This window comes from Labeo rohita, chromosome 22, assembly GCF_022985175.1.
Source record: "Labeo rohita strain BAU-BD-2019 chromosome 22, IGBB_LRoh.1.0, whole genome shotgun sequence".
NCBI classification, from domain to species: Eukaryota; Metazoa; Chordata; class Actinopteri; order Cypriniformes; family Cyprinidae; genus Labeo; species Labeo rohita.
Window position 1 is genome coordinate 34,678,878 of NC_066890.1, and position 9,096 is coordinate 34,687,973.

At 35.6% G+C, this 9,096-nt stretch overlaps 1 long non-coding RNA gene across 1 annotated transcript; it reads left to right on the forward strand.

Annotated features, from left to right (window-relative positions):
• Positions 1-5,078: 5,078 nt before the first annotated feature.
• On the forward strand, positions 5,079-8,341 carry LOC127153537 (uncharacterized). The gene is made up of 3 exons (XR_007825285.1): positions 5,079-5,167; positions 5,776-6,367; positions 7,062-8,341. It is a non-coding gene; the product is annotated as an uncharacterized LOC127153537 (long non-coding RNA).
• Positions 8,342-9,096: the final 755 nt, after the last annotated feature.

Sequence of the window (9,096 nt, forward strand, 5' to 3'; positions counted from 1 at the left end):
TCCTGGCATATGTTACAATGATTATTTTGTTAGTTCCATTGCAGGCATTGATGGATATAAACTTTTCACGTCCCTGCAGTTTAAAGTGGAATTTTTGGATCTCACACTTGGCCTTTGTTGTGCCTCCTGTTTTTGTTTTCACTGCACTGTTCACTATATTTTTGTGTTTGAAATGTTCTCAACAACAACAAAATGCAAGCTCTGAGTCAGAAAACATGTCCTACTGTAGTATTGTCATGATTTCTTTCATTTCACCTTACATTTGGGTCTCTCTGTTGTTGCTCGATGGTGATTATTTGGCATGTTTAAATACAGATTGGGATGGACAGTATGCTTGTTATAATGAGCTGCACACTAAATGTTTGAACTGGTGCAAACCAGATCAAAATCATACATAAACTGAGAAAAAGCTACGTAAGGACACAGAACATTGGATTCATATGTCAAAGGTAAGTATTGTATATGATTTTACCCCACTCTCCTTATTTGGCAAGGGGGAAAAGAAATGAGGAGTAAATTTGCACTGAGCTGTATTTTACTATGTCTTAAATATCAGTTAAAACACTGAACAATGTTTGGAAAATATAAGCCATGTTAGGAAATTATAATTATTTATTTAGTTGAACAATGAAAAACATAAGTAAATAATAAATATTTTAATATTTTTGCTATAAGCCTGTACATTTTCATATTTAATAATTAAGTTATTAAATAAATTAAAAGTAAAAAATAAATAATATAATAACAATCGTTTGGAAGCTGTGACATTTAAATGTTTTGGAGGTTTTTACAAATCATGATGTTACAGAACCTCTCAATAACGTAACATTAATGTTATATTGTCTGATTGTTTGACGGCTGTTTTTGTCTGTGCTTTATGATAATGTGAGTACAGACACACACACAAACACACGCACACGCATACACACACATATCTTATATAGTCTTATGTATAATTTAACTTTAGCTTAATACAGTATGCTTATTAACATGCAGTCTTGCATAGTCAACATTTAGCAATTTTTACAGATGGCTGTACTGTTTGCCTTTCATGTATTACTTTTTTTTATTATTATTGTTGTTGCTGTTGTTGTTGTTTTTCATGCATTTCTTCAAAGTAAGCTCAGTTCAGTGAGAACCTTTGAATTTAAATATAAACTCTTCTAAAACTACTCTTCTTTATGTATTGATATGTGAATGTCTAAATGCCTATGTTTGATGCCATGTATGTTTTGTCTTGAATCTTGTTGTAAAGACAAATTTCTCTGTGTTAACAAATAAAGTATCTAGACCTTACCAAAGAAAATAAAATAAAAAACAAATCACACACCTAACTACCTAACACAAAAACAGAGATCAAAAATTCACAAACAAAACTGGTGTCAGACTCCTTAATATTCCAATGATCTATATTGACAATATTTACAAAACTATTTACAGAGCCAAGTAAACAAATTTAGAGGACAACTCATTTCAGAGGCTGCTGCGGCATCTTCCGGCGGTCGCATTTGTCTGCTGCATACATTTCCAAACAATAAGAGTTTTTATTTATTTCATATTTCAGTTGGTTGTTTCCTTTTTTAATGCATAATAGCTATTTGAATGCATTTTTAAAGAAATAAATAATATAATGAAACAATATCATCATTACTGATTAAAAACATAAAAAATAAGAGCGATCCCGCATTTTTGAATAATAGTGTGAAAAATTAAAAAAAGTGTTAGTCCTACTGAATAGACTGTTAGAATTTGTATTATGGCAAGAAAAAAGCAGCTAATTAAAGAAAAACGAGTGGCCATCATTACTTTAAGAAATGAAGGTCAGTCAGTCTGAAAAATTGGGAAAACTTTGAAAGTGTCCCCAAGTGCAGTCACAAAAACCATCAAGCGCTACAAAGAAACTGGCTCACATGCGGACCGCCCCAGGAAAGGAAGACCAAGAGTCACCTCTGCTGCGGAGGATAAGTTCATCCGAGTCACCAGCCTCAGAAATCGCAGGTTAACAGCAGCTCAGATTAGAGACCAGGTCAATGCCACACAGAGTTCTAGCAGCAGACACATCTCTAGAACAACTGTTAAGAGGAGACTGTGTGAATCAGGCCTTCATGGTAGAATATCTGCTAGGAAACCACTGCTAAGGAGAGGCAACAAGCAGAAGAGACTTGTTTGGGCTAAAGAACACAAGGTATGGACATTAGACCAGTGGAAATCTGTGCTTTGGTCTGATGAGTCCAAATTTGAGATCTTTGGTTCCAACCACCGTGTCTTTGTGCGACGCAGAAAAGGTTAACGGATGGACTCTACATGCCTGGTTCCCAGCGTGGAGCATGGAGGAGGAGGTGTGATGGTGTGGGGGTGCTTTGCTGGTGACACTGTTGGGGATTTATTCAAAATTGAAGGCATACTGAACCAGCATGGCTACCACAACATCTTGCAGCGGCATGCTATTCCATCCGGTTTGCGTTTAGTTGGACCATCATTTATTTTTCAACAGGACAATGACCCCAAACACACCTCCAGGCTGTGTAAGGGCTATTTGACCAAGAAGGAGAGTGATGGGGTGCTGCGCCAGATGACCTGGGCTCCACAGTCTCCGGACCTGAACCCAGTCGAGATGGTTTGAGGTGAGCTGGACCGCAGAGTGAGGGCAAAAGGGCCAACAAGTGCTAAGCATCTCTGGGAACTCCTTTAAGACTGTTGGAAGACCATTTTAGATGACTACCTCTTGAAGCTCATCAAGAGAATGCCAAGAGTGTGCAAAGCAGTTAGCAAAGCAAAAGGTGGCTACTTTGAAGAACCTAGAATATGACATATTTTCAGTTGTGGATGTATATATAGTGGATGTTTATGACTGCTGTATAAGTGGTAAATGGGTTCCTTGTCATTGCTTGTTTGCCCATCTTTTTGTTCTTTATTCTTTGTGTTTTTGGTTTATTGTCTTTGTTTATTTCATTAAATCCTGCATATAGTTCCATTATCTCCTCCTGCCTTCTGCAAGCTTGGTCTACAAGCATAACCACTGTGAAAGTTGGTGGAGGGTATGTGATGATTCTGGGTGGTTTAACAAGGTACATTTGTCTTTTGAAGGACGCATGAATCAAAACACGTCATTCTGCTTCATTCTGCTCTAACAATGTTCTCCAACTGATGAGGATTGTTTTTTTCCAGCAGGACAATGCTCCATGGTACACAGCCAGGTCAGTCAATGTACGACCACCAGATCAAGTCCTTGTCATGATCAGCCCAATCTCCAGACCTGAACCTCACTGAAGACCACTAGAATGTGATCAAATCCAACGAAGGATTGTTCAAATAGTGGATAGAGAACCCAGATTAACTTCCAAACAAATTCAAGCTGATCTGCAGACACAGGGTACAACAGTGTCAGCTTGCACTATCCATCACCATCTGAATGAAAAGGGAGGCTATTGGTAGGAGACCCAGGAAGACACCACTGCATGACTGGAGCAAGACTGGAGTTAACCAAAACCACAATTCTTCTGGGAGAACATGCTGTGGACAGGTGAAACAAAAGTAGAGCTTTTTGGTGAAGGACATCATGGCACTGTTTACAGAAAAAGAAATGAGGCCTTCAAAGAAAATGACACCGTCCCTACAGTCAAACATGGTGTGCATTCAAAGAAGTTTTGGGGTTACATTGCTGATTCTGGCACTGGATGCCTTGACTGTGTGAACGGTATCATGAAATCTGATGATTACCAAAGAATATTGGGGCGCAACGTAGTGGCCAGTGTCAGAAAGCAGCGTCTCCACCAGAGGTCATGGGTCTTCCAGCGGGACAGCGACCCGACACACTCTTCAAAAAGCACTCAAAAATGGTTACCAAATAATGGGGCTACCAAATATTAAGTTAAGGGTGCCAATAATTTTGTCCAGTGAATTTTTGGGTTCTGTGTGGAATTGTATCAGATTTGACTTCTCTGACTCTGACTTCTTCTCTGTTGTTTTGTGTTGTTCCAATGAAAACCTAAATTAAATAAAATAAATAAATAAATAAATAAAATAAACATGTGAGTACCAAAACATTTGCAACTGCAACAATTTTCTGACAGAACTGCAAGGGCACCAATATTTTTGGCCATGACTGTATATAACATGGACGCTGAGGCAGAAGTAGAATCCATTTGCGGTTGTTTATTAAATTAGACCAAGTACAGATAAACAGGCAGAGGGTCAATACCGGAAAAACAGTCCAATAGCATACACGACACAATCGTAATCCAAGCAGCAGATAGATAACACAGGCAGTGGGTCAAATACCATGAAGTCAGTCCAATATAGCAATCAATCCGACAGGGGCAATCTAGAGAGCGATAGTCAAACGACAGATAATGGTCAAACCTTGAAAACAGTCCAAACAGGCAAATAAATCCAAACAGGGGTAATCCGAAAACACAATATCCAAGAACAGAGCAAGACGGCAACAGGTAATCCAACAGAGTATATAAACGCTCAGTAAGGCAGGTGAAACTGGCAATACTTCGCAAAGTATAATGTACATGGCCAGTCTTTATATAGTGACAAACAGGAAGTAGCAGTAGAAGCAGCAGAGGGAGCGTGCAGGCAGTTCTAGGGTGAGGGCTCCCTCTGCTGGCTTGGCGTTACACTGTATTATAATTTCACTCAAATTTATAGAAGATGCATTGAACATCTCAAAGCTATTTAGCCTTGTAGAATATTCTCACAGTAAATTCTTATATTTCTTTCTGTGAGCATGGTGGTTGTCATTGTGTGAAAACAGGGTGTGTGCTTTTCTGCACTGCAGTGCAACCTTTTATGAGTGTTGCATTTTAGCTTGGTAAGCCTCCAAGCCATTTCCATAGCAATAAGAATAAAATAATAAAAATTAAGAAAAAAAGAATAAAAAAAGAATAAAAGAATAAAAGGTTTTTAGGTTCAACACCAAATTGAACTCTATTTTTTTTCTTTCCCCCTAATAAATTCCCTCTTCAATGTTTCTGTTCATTAAAAGTTCCTGAACAAAATAAAAGTCTGCTGTATAAATAGTCTGGTGTACTGATGCTGTTTTAGATAAGCTTAACACTTCCTGTTTCTTTCTGGGTTGAGACGTGCAACACAGCTCCCTTGAAAGTTAGATGCAGCTGCAGAAAGACTGGAGAAACACATCCTAAAATACAAGACCAAAGTAAGTGTACGAATATATAATAACTTTTAAATAAATGCATTAGAATATAAAGATTTTGTCCAGTCATAAGTTGTAATTATTATTTCTATTATAATATATAATATATATTATTATATTATATGTATATTATTACTGACAAATTTCACTCTTTCTTTTCTTTCTTTCTTTCTTTCTTTCTTTCTTTCTTTCTTTCTTTCTTTCTTTCTTTCTTTCTTTCTTTCTTTCTTTCCTGAGGAGTAAATACTTTTGTAACTGTTTTTTTGTGTCAAAACAACTCTTATGTTATTTAATATAATTGTACATATAGATATTTTGCATGTCAAGAGTCTGTCCTCTTTGAGGCTGTTGTGAAACAAAGTCTCTCAAAAGGGAAACAATTTACATTTTTGAAACCTGTATGTCTTTTCGTTTGTTGTTGTTGTTTTCCACAATGTTTAATGGGCATTGTTGTGTTACAGGTAAATGCAATATGCTGGTTTAACACAAAAATAAAGGAAGACATTTAGATTCACTTTATTTATTTTTTTGTTCTACAATGTGTTCACTGTTTGTGCATTTCATCGTTCATTCTACTAATATTAACATAAATGTTATGTTCTTCATTAAAGGGGATCTGTGCACCATATACAGATCTTGTGACAGACTATTACAGAATATAAGAAGCAGAAGCAGCCAAAATCATCACCAGACGTTCCTCAGAAGATGGCTCAACTTTTGAATCTTATTAAAAAAATACCAGAATTTCTGAAACGATTTCCTTTTCTCGTCACTCTTCCATCTGGCTTTTCTGTAATTAAAGTGGAGAAGATCGTTGAAATCAACTTTTCATGTCCTTGTGCAGTTGATGCAAATGCCAACCTTACAATATCCATGTTTGCTGGACCTTCTTTTTTTATTTTTGCTTTACTGTTTTTCTTTTATAGGCCTTTGAAACTTCCATGGTCTTGTTGTTCTCCAGGAGCAAATAATGATACCCAGCAGAACTGTGCTAAAGCTTTCATATATTGTCTGATTCCACCTATTATGTGGCTTATCGTCTTGTTTCTCGATGGAGATTACTTTTCTTGTGCCAAGACACACTGGAATGGAGTTTATGTTTTTGATGAGCAGCTCAACAGGTCATGGTGTAAACCTATCGAAAAGACGGAAAAAGAGAATGAGCTACGTCTTTTGACTCAAAAATATATTCATGAGTCTCAGGTAAATATCACATACTGCATAAGCCTGTCCTGTTATTGTAACATGATAACAGAAATATAAAATTATCTCCCTTGTTCTCAGAATTAGGACAATATTGTGAACGATATGACGATATTGTCAAAATGTTTACGATATTCGATATATCAATATGTTTACAGTTGCTTTTAAATAATAATAAAAAAAAACATTATTTTCTTTTTCCCCAATAAAAAAACAACAAAAACTATTTAGAAAAGCTTTTGTTACAAAGTAAAAGCAAAATGTTTAGAGCAAATTTAAGCAGTTAAAAAAATATGTAGTGATCACTTACTGCTTTTTTAATAAATGAACACATGTATATGTAAGTAAAAATGAAAAATACTATAATAGTGAAATTCCTAATAGTAATTCCAAATTGCAATAGCCTATGTTTCTCTATTCAGACAACAGTGGAGTAAGTGCTTTTATTCAGCGATCACACCCAAATAGGTTACAGTCAAGATATCATGACAGAACACAGACTGACTGGGTGACACTTTCTTTTTGATCACTGAACTCACTGATCACTGAACTTCCCTGAAAATAACTGCACACCTTAGAACATTTGTCAGCCAATCAGATTTAAGCATTCAACCACCCCATAGTATAAATGCATTTAACTGATATTAATAAACTTTCATTTTTTTCTTAATTCTTTTTTTTTTCTTTCATTCAGAATATAGGTTATGTCCTGCTTGCTGTCTCCAGTGTCATTCCGATTGTCTTAGTGGGTTTTTACGACAGCTACAAAAGTGGAAAATGTGACAGATTACTACCCTGTTGTGGACGAACAGCCGAGGGACAGAGGCAAAGAAACAAATCAGAGTATGTAGAGCTTCCCTCTGAAGTAAGAACTGATGTAGAACCAGCTGTATAAATTGAAAACTGGGTTCATATGATCTGATTCTTGTTCTTCAACTTCACACTTTAAACATTCAGAGCTTCATCATAAACAGCTACTAGCAAAGACTGTTTAATGCATTAACCTACACAGTCTTACACATGTAAAGTTGTTCAAAAAGCATCCAACCTCTTAAATGTTAACCCCATTTTTGAACATAGACATAAGAAGTGCACTATACAAACGTAAATTGTTCTAATTCCTGAAAGCAATTCATTTTGTAATATGATATTAAAGTACCATTTCCATGGTAAAGCAATGTTTTTAAAATGGTTTTCACAGAATGAATTTTGAGGTTTTAAGCTTTCATTATTTTAAGATTTCAAATGATACATAATTTATGATGTGATAAGGGGGGAAAAAAGCAACCAAAAAAGACTTTTTGTGACAACCCTCACAACTCCTGTTATGATGTAGATTTTTGAGGTTCACTGTTGTCATAAATTAATCTATTACTGTTCCTACATAATTTGTAACATGGTTACAGATTTAAAAAGAAAATGTAAAGAGTTATGAGCTTGTAAAAAAAGGGTGTTTTAATAAAATTCCTTTCAGTCTCTCTTTGTCTGCAATAGACAGATATTTAGCAAAAATTAAAGAGACAAATATTTAAAGAAGTTCACTTCCAGAACAAAAATTAACAGATAATATACTCACCCCCTTGTCATCCAAGATGTTCATGTCTTTCCTTCTTCAGCCATAAAGAAATTATGTTTTTTGAGGAAAACAGTCCTGCATTTTTCTCCATATAATGGACTGATTAAACTTCCAAAATGCAGTTTAAATGCGGGTTCAAACGATCTCAAATGCGGTTGTAAACGATCACAGCTGAGGAAGAAGGGTCTTACCTAGCGAAACGATCTGCTATTTTTATGAAAATAATACAATTTATATACTTTTTAATGTCAAATGCTCGTCTTGTCTTCCTCTGCCTGGATTGTTTTTGTTCCGGTTTATGACAGTTAGGGTATGTCGAAAAATTCCCATCTCATGCTCTCCCTCAGCTTCAACATCGCTGAAATGTTTCCCTCAAAAAACATCATTTCTTTACGACTGAAACAAAGAAAGACATGAACATCTTGGATGACAAGGGGGTGAGTACATTATATGTAAATTTTTGTTCTGGAAATGAACTTCTCCTTTAAGTCTCATGGCACAAACTTCTAATTTGCTTTGCAAATATGTTACTCATAGGGTTTGCAGGTAATAAAAAAGGCATGTTATTTCTCTCATCTTATTGAGTGTTACATGTTATATGGAATTTATTTTTCTATATTAATTGTAATTTTCATATTTACAAATGTCCTGTGTGTTATCATTTGTTCTTCATAAAGGGCAGAAGAGGGCTAGCTGTCATACTTTTTACACAACTAAACATTTCTTAGAGTTGATTTTTCCATCCAGTCAATTTCTGTCTTGACTATGAAAATGTCATTAAACTTGATGTTTTTATTGATATGATTTGTACACTGGACAGAATTACATTTTCATTTTAGCCTAAACTATTTTAATGGACTTTTAATGACATTGATTATACTGTTTACTGTAAAAATCTTTACTGTTTACTGTACACATTTTTAACAAATACATCACATTTTCAAAATTGTTATGTTGTACGACCCAGGGTAGCACCTGTTACCTAATCGGGATCTGTTCGCCTCTAGGTGGCGTGGGTTCTGTTGTTGTGTTATGTATTCGTTTAATTTTGCGCCTTCGTATTGTTTCAGTTGTGTTTTTGTTGCATTGTTTTGTCGCTAGATGGCGCTTGTGTTGTCTTCTGTTCTTTTGTACGTTTTGCAGGGTGGAGACG